Source organism: Typopeltis vanoorti, chromosome 17 (assembly GCF_054136105.1).
Source record: "Typopeltis vanoorti isolate ZY-2024b chromosome 17, IOZ_Tvanoo_1.0, whole genome shotgun sequence".
In the NCBI taxonomy this organism is placed as follows: domain Eukaryota; kingdom Metazoa; phylum Arthropoda; class Arachnida; order Uropygi; family Thelyphonidae; genus Typopeltis; species Typopeltis vanoorti.
Genome location: NC_143565.1, coordinates 41672468 through 41689049, shown reverse-complemented (window position 1 = coordinate 41689049; position 16582 = coordinate 41672468). Strand labels below are relative to the sequence as shown.

Genomic DNA, 16582 nt, shown 5'->3' with positions numbered 1-16582 from the left:
GCACAGAAAGAGCAGTTGATTGTGCAAGATACTGGAGGAACAACTGACCATATTTACTGTATATAATTATGTATAGTTTCCTTTTTTTTCATATTTAATTATTATTTCCCTGTATAATCCACCTACCAAATCTAAGCTGATCTCATTGTAATGTATCCTAATTTGTTGTAAATCATGTTGTACCACGTGTTTGGATACGAAATAAATAACTGAAGCAATCCTACGGGGCACATTTCCCCAAGCATACGATAGCAATCGATGGGAATTTTGGACCATTCTTCCTGTAGGCATGTAATGAGGCAGACATAACTTGACCTCACTCAATGCTCTAGTTCATCCCATAGATGTTAAATAGGGTTGAGATTAGGGCTCTGTGGAGGCCATTTGAGTGGGGTGACATTCATGTTCACAAGCCACGCAATTACAGCAGCAACCTTATGACAAGGTCCATTGTCTTGCTGAAAGAGATAATGGTCAGTTATGTAGAAATGTCACAAAGTAGGAAGCATTGCATTGTCCAGAATGTTCAGATACCTTTGAGAGTTCAATGGTCGTGGGACCACAAACAGAGGTCTGAGGTTCAAAGAAGGAAAAACAGGACTCATCACACCACCACTTCCGAATTTGATAGCTGGGATTACACACTCTGGTAAAAGATGTTCACCAGGCATCCGCCACACCTGTAAATCTGCTCGGTAGAGAGTTTAGAATGATCCCTAACTGCATAACATGGCTTTCCAAGCTTCAGTGGTGCAAAATGTCCCTTTACAGCACTAAAGATGATGCTGCATGTTGGTTTGATAATGTGGAGCTTGCATACTGCAGCCCTACCATGGAAACCCACGTTATGAGCCTTTGTTCTGTATGTTTTTGTGTAGACTTGTGTTCCAGTCTGCCTGGAACTCCGTATTCAACGTGTCAGCTGATGAAGGGCAGTTTTTACATATTATCCTTAAAGCAACTTAAGGTCACATTTGGTGAGTGTCGTGGTTCATCCACTGAAGGTAGCACTTGCAGTTGACTCCCTGCACTTCCAACTCAGTATGGAATCACTGATTGTTGACCTGGGATGGCCCAATTTGTCAACAATTTGCTGAACAGTAGGTCAGCAACATGGCATCCTATCACAAGGCCTCTTTTAAACTCCAGGCAGATGAACGGTTCCTTCTTGCAGCTATTTCACCCAGACACAGTTGCACTGACTTGGAAGCATCACATTCCTCCAATTTATACTGGCTACAAATACATGACTCGCTACATGACATGATGCACCTTGCCCATGGAGGATGTCTATTGATTTCTTTCCAAACAGAATATATATTATTATTTTACACACACACAATAATTTTTAATTATTGTGTGTGTGTGTAAGGGCAGGGGGACTTGAGACCTCAAAATTATTTCAAAGGTTCCTACACACAGACATAATAAATATGATAATTATTAATGCAGAGGGACATGAGACTGCAAAATTATTTCAAAGGTTCCTACACACAGACATAATAAATATAATAATTTTAATGCATGGGGACATGAGACTGCAAAATTATTTCTCAGATTCCTCCATGGTACAAAGTTTGAGAAAGGTTGATCTAACCGATTCCATTGTAATGTACGATTTACAACATTTCATTGATGGGATGCACAAAGTAAACTGCTAATCATTATATTTTGTACACTACACTACACTTTCGTGGTCTGTTAATTTATCAAAAGCTGCAGAGAAGGAAGAATTGGGAAGGGGAAATATGATGAGATAAAAAAATTCTAATTTTATCAGTTAATGTTTTTTAAAAAGAACAAAAAACAAATTATCTCTTAGTTGGAATATGGACAAATATTTTATTTGTCCATATGCCAACACAGGGAATCTATGCAATATCTCACTATGAGTTATCTTGGGTGTCAGCCTCCTGAAAAAAAAAATTATTACACCTCTAAAAAAAGAAGACAATTATAATGGTGTATTGATGTTAGTGGAATCTTCATGCAGCTCACTTCAAATGAACTGCAAAGTATCTTTAAACCTACTTCATATCTGAAGCCCACTGTGACTAGGATGTTTGAGAACAGCCTTAGATGTCAGATTTTCATTGGCCACGAGACCACACTACATGCCTGAAGTAGTTTGAAAAAAAAAAAAAAAAAAAAGCTCAATGACTGATCTCTAGAGCTAGATTATTTAATTCTGTGGAGTTTCACAGAATCCTAGTGTTAAGTGAGATGTGACCAGCAGGATTTGGCGAGGGATCATGATTGAAACAATACAATCATGTAAATAATATTATATATATACATGAAATACAACACTTCTAAACAAAACAGTTTAGACATTTCTGTCCTTTTCACAAATGTCCCAATCAGTGACAATTCCTCTACAGAACAAATTTCCACCTTTATATAGGCAGATCCCCATGGGGCTTGCGACTTGCAGGCACGGGCATGGCTAACCCGGGGTCGCAGAGCTAAGTATGATCTAATTTAAAGCTTCTGGTCATACTTTTCTCTAACTCTTCCACTTCCTGCTTCTACCCTCATACTAATTCTTCCTAATGAGGATTCTTTACTTAAAACTTTCTGTCTGTCTCTTTTCTTGCTTACTAACCCCAGGAGGAGGTCCTCCATTCTCCCTGAAGCTATTAGAGTACTTGAGAGCTAGGGGTGTTTCCTCCTCTTTCATCTAACCACTAATAGTTATAGTAGTGGGCAGCAGTGCTACTTGTATTAACCTCCTGTAGCATACATGTTACAATACTGCGATGTGGAAGGCAAGGGGAAACCACCACATTACATTCCCAAGTAAAAGCAGCAATGGAAGTTAAAAATGAAATCAAGATTGGCGATGGAGCCTTTACTGAAGGAGTCATGCCCACCAGGAGAAGTAATCGGGCTTCTCAGGTCGACAGCCAACAAAATCCTGGTACTTATTCAAAAATAAAGACAAGAAATAAGCTGAATATTGGAACATGGAATGCAAGAACACTGCTAGAACCAGGTAAAATAGAAAATGTGAAAAAAGAAATGGAAAGACTTGAAACAGACATTCTAGGCATTAGTGAGACGAGATGGGAGGGACAGGGTGATTTCTGGAGTGGAGAATTTCGGATAATATATTCAGGACAAAAGAAGGGCGAGTCAGGTGTTGCAATAATGCTTCATAAAAATGTTGGAAAGTTAATCACTACAATAATTAACTATAGTGACAGAATCATGGCGATAAGCATTCAAAATGAACCAGTAAACCTCAATATTATAATGGTCTACATGCCAACATCACAACATTGCGATGAAGAAATAGAAGAAATCTGGAGCAGCTTTAAAGACAGAGACAATACAATAATAATGGGAGATTGGAATGCTATAGTGGGAGAAGAGAGCAATGATAATATTTCAGGAAGATTTGGTCTTGGATGTAGGAATGAAAGAGGAAAGCAATTAATAGAATTTTGTACACAAAAACAGTTAGGTATAGCAAATACACTATTTCAAATTCCAAAAAGAAGAAGATACACCTGGAAAGCACCTGGAGATTCAAATAGATATCAAATAGATTATATATTGGTCAAGAAAAGATACAGAAACCAAATAAAAAATTGCAAAAGCTATCCAGGTGCCGACATTAGTAGTGACCATAACCTTGTCTTAATGAAAACAGAACTGAAACATAGGAAACAAATCCAAAGATACAAACCAATACGATGGAACCTTGAAAAATTAAAGAGTAAAGAAAGGATACCAAGAGGCAACTGATCATAACATTCCAGAAAACATAAATAGTCAGAATAATATTGAAAACTAATGGAATATGATTAAAGAGTTGATTACAAATTCATCAAATCAATTATTGAAAAATGCAGAAAAAGAAAAAAGAAAACATTGGATAACAGATGAAATACTTGGCCTTATGGATGAAAGAAGAAAATATAAAAATGCTGTTAAAGAAGAAGATGTGGCCAAATACAAATATCTTAAAAATCAAATTACAAGAAAATGTAGACAAGCCAAAAAAGAATACCTGGAAGAACAGTGTAATAACATAGATGAATTATTTAAAAAAGAAAACATAGAGGCCTATAAAGAAATTAACAAACTGACTTTCAAATTTAATAAGAACACCAAAAACAATGTCATCAAAGATGAAAATGGAAAATACTAATAGAATCTGAGGATATATTAATGGAATGGAAGAATTATCTTGAAAATCTCTATAATGGCAACGAACTTGATGTTGATATCAGCATAGAAAATCAAATGAAGATAATCTAGGACCCCCAATAATGCGAGAAGAATTTGATAAAGCACTGTTCAAAATGAGTAAGGGAAAAAGTCCAGGTGTAGACAATATTCCTATAGAACTGCTACAAAATCTAGGTGATGAGACAAAAACCTTACTCTATCAATTAATAGCCCAAATCTATGATAGAGGAGAAATACCAAAGGAGTTTATGAAATCAACCATAATCTCAAAACCAAAAAAGAATAATGCAAACAAATGCAGCCAATTTAGAACAATAGCTTTAATCCCACATGCTAGCAAAATTATTCAAAATAGAATTTATTCAAAAATAGATTGTCTATTGGATGAAGACCAATTTGGATTCAGAAAGAATAAAGGAACAAGAGAGGCAATACTCTGTTTAAGAACAATAATAGAGAGAAGATTAGACCTTAGTCAAAATACTTACATTTGCTTCATTGATTTAAAGAAAGCATTTGATAAAGTAAATCAGCAAATACTCCTAAATTGTCTAACTAATATCGGCATAGATTTGAGGGAGAGGAAAATAATTTATCAAATATATAAAAATCAAAATGGACAGTTTAAAATAAATGATAAGGATAAAATAATAAATATAAGGAGTGGAAGATGAGGATGTATACTTTCACCACTTTTATTTAATTTATATATTGAAAAGGCCATTCAGGAAACTAAAGATAAAATAAATAGTGGCATAAAGATAAATGGTGAGCAAGTCATGTGTATAAGATTTGCTGATGACATAGCCCTTATAGCAGAAAAGAGAAGAACGTTAAAAACAATGCTAGAATTACTAAATAATAACCTTGAAAAATATAAAATTAAAATCAACACAGATAAGACTAAAATCATTGTTACAGGCAAACTCCCTATCAATACAGAGCATACAGACATCAGTCGGGAACAAATAAAACAAGTGAAGAGCTTTAAATATTTAGGAAGCCTAATAACAGAAGATGGCAGAACAAGAAAAGACATAAGATCAAGAATAAACAACGCAAAAGCCCAATTCTCTAAGATGAAAAGCATTTTAACAGGAAACCTCAACCTACAATTGAAAAAAAAAAATTAGTAAAGACATTGATATGGAGCTTGCACTGTATGGATGTGAAACCTGGATTCTAGGCAGAGAAGATGTAAGAAGATTAGAGGCTTTTGAAATGTGTGGTGGCACCGCATGAACAAAATAAAACAAACAGAAAAAAAATCAAACCAACAAGTCCTGAGAGAGATAAACGAAACAAGAACGCTAATTAAATCGATCAAAATTAGAAGGGATAGGTGGGTTGGACATATACTTCGACATCATGGACTTGTGAAAAGAATAACTGGAGGAAATAGAGGGGAAAAGAAGAAGAGGCAGACCAAGAAAAAGCTTTCTTGACCAAGTCAAAGATAGCACGGGTTTGAGGTGTTACCAGGAGGTTAAGAAGAAAGCCAATGACAGAGCGGAATGGAGGAAATTGCTGATGAGCTACCAGTTCCAAGACTGATGCAACTGATGATGATGACACGGGCAGAATAATTTCTGCCTATATAAAGAAGGTTCAGGCATGGGCTCACCCTTATCCCCTCCCCCCTGCTAACTTTTATATGGAAGATTTTGAGCAATGTCCTGATTCCTTTACTTTAGTTTGGATTAGATATTTTGATGTTTTCATTATTTGGCTACACATCTTCCAAACTTTAAAAAACCATCCTTAGTCACCTGAACAAACAACATGATCGCATACAATTTGCCACTACGATTGAAATTCAAAACTCGCTTCCTTTCCTGGATACACTGATCACATCTTCCCTCATTCAATCTATCCTTCAATACCCTTCAGATAAACTTGGAGTAATTAACACTTTCAAAAACAGAGCCAAAATAATTTGCTCTAATGAACAAGCTCTTAAAAGAATTACAAATTAGCAGCAATACATTTATAAACAATGGTAATATATCAAATATACCATAAATCAAATTCATCATGAAACTTCACCAAAAAATGCAAATACAGATTACAGTAAAATCATAGCTATCCCATTAAAGGGTTATCAGATAAAATAAATAGAATTTTATAAATATATAAAATTCTATTTATTTTATATATTTAAAATTTATTCACCTATAAAATACATGCTCAACTGCTCCAAGAATCCTCTTCCTTGTCCCACCCTGAATTCATTGCACCTGTAACTTACCTCACATTGGCAAAGTTGGATGCACTAAAATAGTGCAGGTCATTAAAAAAAAAAAAAGACACAAACACAATAAATTTAACAATTCTGGTAAAGCAGGCGAAGGCCATGGCATATCAAGATCTGTATGATCAATTAGAAACAAAGGAAGGACAGAGAAAAATTTACCAACTAGCGAAATGTAGAAATAAAGCAGCAAAGTCTTTGATCTGCCTCACATCTTACATGTGAGGCAGATCAAAGACGCTGAAGGAAGAGTATTATGGAGGGATGTGGACATAAGAAACAGATGGAGAATATATTTTTGAGGGACTTTTGAATGAGGAAAATGCAAGGGCTCACAGAGAAGATGGGCAGCCTTCTGAGGAGATGGTGCAGAACATCAGTAGAGTGGAAGTGACGGTGGCCATGAAGAGGATGAGGAATGGAAAATCGGTGGGCCCTGACAGAATTCCAGTGGATGCATGGAAGGCACTGAGAGAAGAGGGAATTGACCTGCTGTGGGACCTGTTCATGAAAGTTTGCCAACAGGAAAATATACCCGAGGAATGGAGGGAGAGTACTCTTGTCCCCATCTACAAGGGTAAAGGGGATGCACAAGACTGTAAAAATTACAGAGGAATAAAGTTGATGTCCCACACAATGAAAATCCTAGAAAGGGTTCTTGATGGTAGATTGAGGAAGGAGGTGGAGATTGCAAAGGAACAATTTGGCTTCATGCCTGGTAGATCAACAACAGATGCTATCTTTGGGTTACGGCAGATGATGGAAAAGTATCAAGAGAAACAAAGGGAGCTACATCTGGCATTTATTGATCTGAAGAAAGCATACGATAGAATGCCAAGGCAAGAAGTCTGGAGGTGTCTGAGGGAGAAGAAGGTTCCGGAGAAATATGTCAGGTTGGTGCGGAAAATGTACAGAAATGTGAAGACAAGTGTTCGGACCTGTCTAGGATAGACAGAAAGTTTTCAAGTAACAGTTGGCTTGCATCAAGGGTCAGCATTAAGTCCGTTTCTGTTTAATATTGTGATGGAGGTGGTAACAGAGGAGGTGAGAGAAGATGCACCTTGGACAATGTTGTATGCAGATGACATCTTGCTGTGTGCAGATTCAAGAGAAGAAGCGGGAACTAAACTGGAAAGATGAAGAAAAGTACTGGAAGAGAGAGAGAGGTATAAGACCGAGCAGAAGTAAGACAGTGTATATGTGTTGCACAGTGGGTGGCGGACAGGAGACAGATCTGGAGCTGGAAGGAAATGTAATCAGGAAGGTGAAAGACTTTAGATACTTAGGTTCAACAGTGGAAGAAGATGGAGGAGCTGAGAAGGAAGTGGGATGCAGGATACAAGCAGGTTGGAGGAACTGGAGGGAGATGGCTGGAGTGTTATGTGATAAGAGGGTGCCGATCAATCCGAAAGGCAAAATCTATAGGACAGTAGTGAGGCCAGCTATGACATATGCTATAGAAACTGTGGCCCTGAGGAAAAATAACATCAGCAGGATGGAAGTAGCAGAGATGAGAATGCTTACGTGGATGTGCAGTGTGACCAGAAAGGATCGTCTGAGAAATGACTATGTCAGGGAACAATGAAAGTTACGAACTTAGGAGCGAAAATACAGGAGGCAAGGTTGAGATGGTTTGGTCATGTGATGAGGAGGGAGGACGAATATGTGGGAAGAAGGGTCATGCAGATGGATGTGCAAGGAAGGCGGAAGCATGGGCGGCCAAAGAAGAGATGGTGGGAGCTGGTAGAAGAGGACTTGAGGATTAAGAACTTGGATGTGGTGACAGCCCAAGACAGGAAGGTGTGGAGGAGACTCATTATCAACAGTGACCCCACTTAAGTGGGAGAAGCTGCAGAAGAAGAAGTAAAACAGGCCTCTGGGATTATGCTTTTAATGTGCTACATCAAACTGAATGGAAAGATACGTGCTCCTTACATTATACAAAAATCTAGTATGAACACAAATTCAAGGAAGCCTGTGAAATTATGATCAACCATCTTAATCTAAACAATAATGGTGGCATAAAAATCCCAAGAATTTGGAATACAAACATTCAGCCCACAGATCCGAAAACACATCCCAACTGAACATCACTAGAGTTAAAGATCGGTACTATCAACATAAGAAGCCTGAATGGCAAAGAAATGGAGCTAGCTGAGGAATTAGATAAGTACCAAATCGACATAATAGGGGTGACTGAAACAAAAAAAGACAAAAACTGGTGAGATCTTTCTGTGCAATAAATACAAAATGTTATATGCAGGCAATGACAATCACGGAAAAGAAGGAGTAGCCATAGTATTCAACACTAAATACGAAGCTAATCTTCTTGAATGGCAGGCAGTCTCAAGTAGAGTGATGTGGACAAATATCCGAATAACTCTTAATAAGGGAATACCGTGAGTAGACATATAAATACAAAATTAATGATGGAAAACTCACGTAAGAAGATTTTTTTAATAGTATAATTTTTGCCTGTGTGTCACAGGCATCTTCAGTACATTTTAAGCTCAAATTAAACAATAACTGACAATTCCAAAAAGCACCACCTAAGTAGCTAGTGTAAGATAACTAAAATGTCAATAAAATTTCCTAACAAAAAAAACAAAACAAAAAAAAACTATATATACAATAAAAAAGTTAGGAAAGATTAGCTGATTTGTAAAGTGCTATTTCCTGGATGTGAAACCTGGATTCTAGGCAGAGAAGATTGGATGCTTTTGAAATGTGGTGCTGGCGCCGCATGAGCAAAATAAAATGGACAGAAAAAAAACCAAATGAACAAGTCCTGAGAGAGAGAGAGAGAGAGAGATAAACGAAACAAGAACTCTAATTAAATCGATCAAAATTAGAATGGATAGGTGGTTTGGACATATACTTCGACATGATGGACTTGTGAAAAGAATAACTGAAGGCAAAATAGAGGGGAAAAGAAGAAAATGCAGACCAAGGAAAAGCTTTCTTGACCAAGTCAAAGACAGCACGGGTTTGAGGAGTTACCAGGAGGTTAAGAAGAAAGCCAATGACAGAGCGGAATGGAGAAATTGCTGCTGAGCTACCAGTTCCAAGACTGATGCAACTGATGATTTCCTATAAAGGGGATAGACGTAAACCATCGGATCTGTTTAAGTTAGGAGAGTGGAGTAAAGTTTCACATGTTTCTTTATAAAGGGTAGGCTGCAGTTATTCAAGATAGGAAGGAATATGAGAGAAAAATGTCTCTATTACTCTGCGATTATTCAACTTTTGGCCTCTTACATCAGATCCTACTGGGAGTCAACTGAATAGACTTAATCCTCTTATAGATAATGTATCGACTTGGAATGAAGATCAAAAGAAAAAACTTAGAACCTTCTTCGGTCGTCCACCTAGATTGTATGGTCTTCTGAACGTTCATAAACCAGGCATTCCATTGAGGCCAGTTGTAGATTGTATAGGTTGTCCCACTTACAAAATTTTTATCACATTTACTCATTTCTTCAACTAGAAGAATTGATACTTATATAAAAAATACTTTAGATTTCAAAAATAAAATTTCAGATCTTCATTTGGACGTTTCTGATATCATGATCAGTTTAGATGTTGTTTCTTTATTTACAAATGTTCTTTTATTTGAAAATATTGAATTACTGCAACAGGAATTTCCTTCAGACGTAAAAATATTTGATTTTGTAATACATTCTGGCTATTTTTCCTTTAAAAATAAGGTGTATCAACAAATTGAAGGAACAGCAATGGGCAATCCTCTTTCTCCTGCTATCTCCAACTTCTTTATGGAACAATTTGAAAAACGTATCTTTGACAACATTTCTCCCAAACCTACTCATTGGTTCAGATATGTCGACATTTTTGCTATTTGGAATGGCTCTTCTGATGAACTTCAACAGTTTCTGACTAAGTTAAATGCACTTCATCCAAGAATCCAGTTTACCCTAGAAATAGAATCAAATAAGCAGTTAGCCTTTTTAGATCTTCTAATTCTTCGCCAACCAGATGGTAACCTACATTTCTCAGTCTATAGAAAGAAGACTCATGCTGAATCTCATAACCATCCCAGTCAAAAGGCAGGAACTATTAAAACTCTGGTTCATCGGGCCCACTCCTTTTGTTCTTCAGACGATCTATTACAGAAAGAACTGCAATATATTACTTCTTCCTTTTTATCTAATGGATACAAGAATTCCTTCGTCAAAAGAGCTTTGAGTAGTTTTAATATGTCTTCCTCTTCAAATACAGAAGAAATAATGTGCATTCCTATCCCTTATGTACATGGCATTAGTGAATGTATAGCAAAAGTTTTAAACCACTGAATATTTCTGTTGCCTTTCGACCGGTCAGAAAAATCTCCACTTTTCTCAATTCTCCTAAGGACAAGCTTCCACATCTTAATTATCCAGGTGTCTACCAGATTCCTTGCTCTTGTGGATTATCTTATTTCGGACAAACAGGAAGATCTGCCTCTATTCGACTAGAAAAACACCAGTCTTATATACAGTACCTTAAACCTGAATAGACTGGACTTGGAGAACATGCCATCTTAACCAGACATACAGTTCATTGGAAAAAGACAAGCATCCTTCACAAAAGTTGGTTCCTCATAGAATAGCTTTATAAAGAAACATGTGAAACTTTACTCCACTATCCTAATTTAAACAGATCCAATGGCTTACGTCTATCCCCCTTTATGGGAAACAGTACTTTACAAATCAGCTAATCTTTCCTAACTTTTTATTGTATATATAGTTTTTTTTTTTTTTTTTTTTTTTTTGTTAGGAAATTCTATAGACCCTTTTAGTTATCTTTACACTAGCTACTTAGGTGGTGCTTTTTGGAATTGTCAGTTATTGTTTAATTTGATCTTAAAATGTACTGAAGATACCTGTGACACACATGCGAAAATTATACTATTAAAAAATCTTTTTACGTGAGTTTTCCGTCATTAATTTTGTATTTAAATATCAGAATGAAGAACTGAACAATGAGACTTATTTTTGCCTATGGTGCCACAGAAGGTTCTACTAAGGTAGAAGTAGAGGAATTTTTTGAGGCTTTAGAGAAGGCAAATGACTAAATGAAAAAGAAAAAGTTAGTCCTTGTTAGAGATCTAAACAGCAGAGTTGGAAATGATTGTCAGACGTACAAAAAAATTTGGAGAAAAGAGCAAAGCTAATAATAATGACAAATACCTGTTGGATTTCTGCTCAGGACATGGACTGGTTATTACTAACATGATGTTTCAACATAAAAATGTGCACAAATTCACAGAGAAGAGGCAAGGAATAAGAAAAGTCTCATCGACTATGTTATTGTCCTACTTTGGCCAAACAGGCAGGACAGCAAATATCAGATCTCAGAACACAAGGATTACATCCGATTTCACCAGTACAGCCACTCTGGGCTTGCAGACCACGCTCTGGATACTCGCCACAGAATAAGATGGAAGAAAGCCACAGTAATACACCGTAGCAAGTTCAAATATGAAAGACTATCATGTAATCAGCCTCAGCCCTTAGGAACATGCCAAACCTCAACAAATTTGGATGCATGAGACTGCCCCAAATTTGGGAAACATTTATCAGAAGAATTTCAGCCCAAAGGCCAAGAACTACCAATATAGCCCGCCAGGGTGGGGGGGGCACCATCAGGACTTTAGGAAAACGGTAGCTTCCAAGCTTCGGTTCTCATTTGCTGTTATGTAGTACTTGCGTGCACTTGTCTTTGTATTAAGTTCCCAAGAAGATGGCAACGTGACATTTGCCGAAATATCGGAAAGTATATATTAAAGTTTCTTTAATTTATATTTCTAGTGTACGCTGTCAATACCATAATTATTAGTTATCATGACTATGTTATTGTTGATAAGGATGTTTTCTCACTGGTGCAGGACACTAGAGTGTACAGAGGATTTGATATTGGAGGTGATCACCATTTAGTCTTAAGCAAAATAAAACTGAATTTCATATTGAAAAAAAAAAAAAAAAAAAAAAAAGAAAAAAAAAAAACATGTAAGAAAGTTTTAATGTGAATAAAAGTTGAGCAGCTCTCAGATGTGAACTGTAGACTAAAATACACAAAGATTATTGAAGAAAAAATGAAAGAGTTTGAGAACAGGAACCAAACCTTGGAGATTCGGTGGCAAGCCCTGAAGAAAACAGTGATTGATTCAGCCAGAGAGGCAAGAGGTGAGGTTGTCTGCAAGGATAGAAAAATCAGAACTCCATAGTGGACACAGGAAGTTAAAGAGGCAGTTGTTATGTCGGAAGACATAACATTATTATCGTTTAAAATAAGAAATTAATAATCTACCAGAAGTGAACGTTTATGTATAATTTTGTAATATAGTATTGTATAATCTTAATTTAGTATTGTGAAATTTCAGTGTACAAAATATAAAATAGTTACTTAGTCGGAAATTTTGTATGTGAACATCTAATCAACTTTGTTAGAAAAGAAATCAAAATAATATACCAAACGTGTACGGCCAACTTCAGTAAGTCTGTTGTGAAGAACTGTGCTTTCCCCTCTTCATATTATGGAAAGTTACGAGAATTTAGTTAGGTTGCCGCGAGTGGCGCCATATGCTGGGAGAGATGCAAGGAGAGTATCACGCATGCGCGTTCAATGATAGCGGGAAAAGAAGGTAGTTTAAAAGCGAGTACATCTCTACGTTCAAGGCTTTTTTCTCGGAGACGTTTTCCTGCTGCTGCTCACCTGTGCGATGGATCGTCCGATTGGTAGGAAGCTTCCCCTCGTTAGTGGACAGTATAATCTTATGACAAAGGAAACTACCAGTCGGAGACAAAGAAAGCCCAGCAGACCTAATGGTGGGAAACAAGAATGAGGAGTTCCAGTCGAAATATCAGAGGGAAAGTCAAGGTATTAGTCTGGTGAAATAATTCTGAAGTGGCCCAGAGAATTAATGCAGTGAATCGGTAAGGTGAACTTTGTATTTCCTATTTAGTGAATTTATAGTGAGGATCTGAAGTGTGTGGAGAAAGACAATCCTAGAACTGTGGCCGAATATAAAGCAAAAGAATGTCAAATTTTCGTGTTATGTATGTGTAAGAGAATTATTTATGTTACTCAGATCTTGGAAAAGAGATAGAAATGTTAAATTGGATAGGACTATTAAGGAAAGTTTTGATTGAATTCTAGCGTATTTAAGAGAGAGAAAAAACTAAGTAACTAATCTTTAACCTTGGTATTCAGTGATATGAGCTTTGAAGTATTGTATTTCTGTGATATATAATTTAGAATTGGTATTCTTAAACATGAATTTTCAAGTGTTTTATTTAAATATGTGTACAAGAGTGAGATAATATATGTATGTACTCTGATTGAAGGGTTGACTAAGTTTAAATAAATGACTTGTAGGAATTATTCAGTGAAATTAAATTGTTCTGTTATTACTATGAAGTTAGTTTTCCTTATGTCTAGAGCTACTGCACTTGTTCATAAAAGTTAAACGAACCTAGTAAAGGCGGGAAACATTTGAGGATCAGGTCATGATTGCAAAGTACAAAAAAATTTTATTGAGAAGAGTGAATGCTGACCGGCTTCTAACTCCCTGGTTTTAATTTCAATTTATCCTAGGACTCAAAGTGGCACAACTCGAACAAATAAATTTCTTTGAGTTTAAAAAATTGTTCTGTTATTACTATGAAGTTAGTTTTCCTTATGTCTAGAGCTACTGCACTTGTTCATAAAAGTTAAACGAACCTAGTAAAGGCGGGAAACATTTGAGGATCAGGTCACGATTGCAAAGTACAAAAAAATTTTATTGAGAAGAGTGAATGCTGACCGGCTTCTAACTCCCTGGTTTTAATTTCAATTTATCCTAGGACTCAAAGTGGCACAACTCGAACAAATAAATTTCTTTGAGTTTAAAAAAGGGAGATAGAACCAGAGATGAGAAAAAGAAGTTGGGGTCTGCCATTAGCAATTCTTTGTCTCACAAGACCTCAGCTTCATTCTTGTTAGAGGTACGGCCATAAGGGTTAGTGAGAATTAAGAATAGGTAATTTTAAAGGAAAGTCGACACGACACAGTGAAGGAAAAGAAGAAAGCATATCAAAAGTTCCTCCCAAATAAGTCAGCTTGTGCTCTTAGAGAATACAGTGACAAATGTAAGAAAGCTAAACACTGTGTAAAACTAGCTAAACAAAAGACATGAAGACTTTGGTAAGAACATAGAAAATAAATATCAAGAAGGTGGCAAGATATTATAGAGGTTGTTGAAGAAGCTCAGACAAATGGAGGAAAGAGTGCTGTAAAAGGAATTAGAGATGTTAAAGGAGACATGAAAACAGGAATAAAAGATATCCTTGAAGTATGGAGTAATTACTTAGAAAAATTGCTAAATGAAACAAGCAGTGATAGCACGGTGGTAAAAAACACTCAACAAGCATACAGTCAGGAATACATATCCATACTTGAGGTAGAAAAAGCCATCAAGGGCTTGAAATGTGGAAAGGCAGCAAGAGGATGATATTCGACCTGAAATGCTGAAGCATGGTGGTATAAGAGTATTACAGTGGCTGCACTGCATAGTTCAGAAAGCCTGGACAGAAGGACGAATTCCTGATGATTGGAATAGAGCTATAATAGTACCCATATATAAAAGGGAAATAAAACTGAATGTGAGAATTGCAGAGGTATTTCCCTACTGAGTGTTCCTGGTAAGATTTATTTATTTATTTACACACATGGCTTTGTGAAACTGACATGTGAAATGTGCAATCACAATCTCCAGAAACAAATGATGAAAATCTTAACATGTAAAAGTTCACTACATAAAAGGCACGAACTGCATTCCAAGTGGTCCTTTTTTTAAAAAAAAAACAAATGTAATGTGTTATAATCAAGTCAGGGAAAATTATCATCCTACTGCACCAAATAAGATTTATGCAAGTATACTTGAGAAACGGTTGAGAAGAATTGTGGAAGAAAAGCTTGGTGAAGAACAAGCTGGATTTAGGCCAAATAGAAGCTGTCAGGATCAGATCTTCACTTTACGACAAATAGTTGAAAAATCATGGGAATATAACAAAGATTTGTATTTAAATTTTGTCGATCTGGAAAAGGCATATGACAAGGTGCCAAGAGAGAGAGAGAAGCTATTCAATACGCTACAGTTATATGGTGTCAATCGGGCATTATATCAAGCAATACTTAGTCTTTATTTGAGTTGTAAGTCAGCAGTTAGAATTCAAGGAAGTACAGGAAGATGGTTTAATGTTAAATCTGGTGTCAGACAAGGATGTACATTATCACCTGTGTTATTCATTATCTATATGGATCACATTATGAAGGAAAGTGGTATTAAACATGATATCAAAATTGGAGATGATAATGTCAGCTCTTTGCTTTATGTGGATGATGTTATACTTCTAAATAAATCTGCTACAAGTCTGCAAGATTCCCTGACTAAATCGAATAACTGTTGTAATAGATATGGTATGAAGGTCAGCAATAAAAAGACAAAGACAATGAAAATAGGCAAAATCGTTGAAAATGTCAACTGCGTTGTGAATGGAGAACCTGTGGAACAAGTAAAACATTTCAGCTACTTAGGCACGATTTTTACTGAAGATGGTAAATTAAATATGGAAATAGACAACAGAATCAACAACGCTGGTATGGTAGGAAGTCAATTGAATAAATTCATATGGAATAAGAGAGAAATTAGGTCAGAACACTAAATTAGCTATATACAAGACAGTGTTCAAATCAGTTTTTTGAACCAGCTGGGTCAGAAGTAAAACACTTGACCAAAGATTAGAGACTGCAGATATGAGAGTCCTGAGAAAGATTAGAAGCGTGAACAGATGGATCAATGGCAATATCATATTAAAAATGAGGATATTATGAAAGAACTTGACATTGTCAGCATCCAGGAATGCGTTAGCAGAGCTAATCTCAGGTGGTATGGTCACTTAAACAGAATGGGCGAGGAAAGATTAGCAAAACAAGTGTTCTCTCAGGTTGGCAGAAAAACGACCCAGAGGAAGACCAATATATAGGTGGATTGATACAGTACAAAGTACCTTAGACGATAGAAATATAAGATCTGATAATGCTGGAGTCTTGACAAGTAACAGACTGATTTGGAGAAAAATTGTAGATAGGAAGTTA

At 36.3% G+C, this 16582-nt stretch overlaps 1 protein-coding gene across 1 annotated transcript in view; it reads right to left on the bottom strand.

The window, feature by feature from the left end:
• The window catches only part of LOC150097320 (thioredoxin domain-containing protein 11), a 243433-nt gene that overhangs the window by 163347 nt on the left and 63504 nt on the right, over positions 1–16582 (bottom strand). The window lies entirely within an intron of this gene.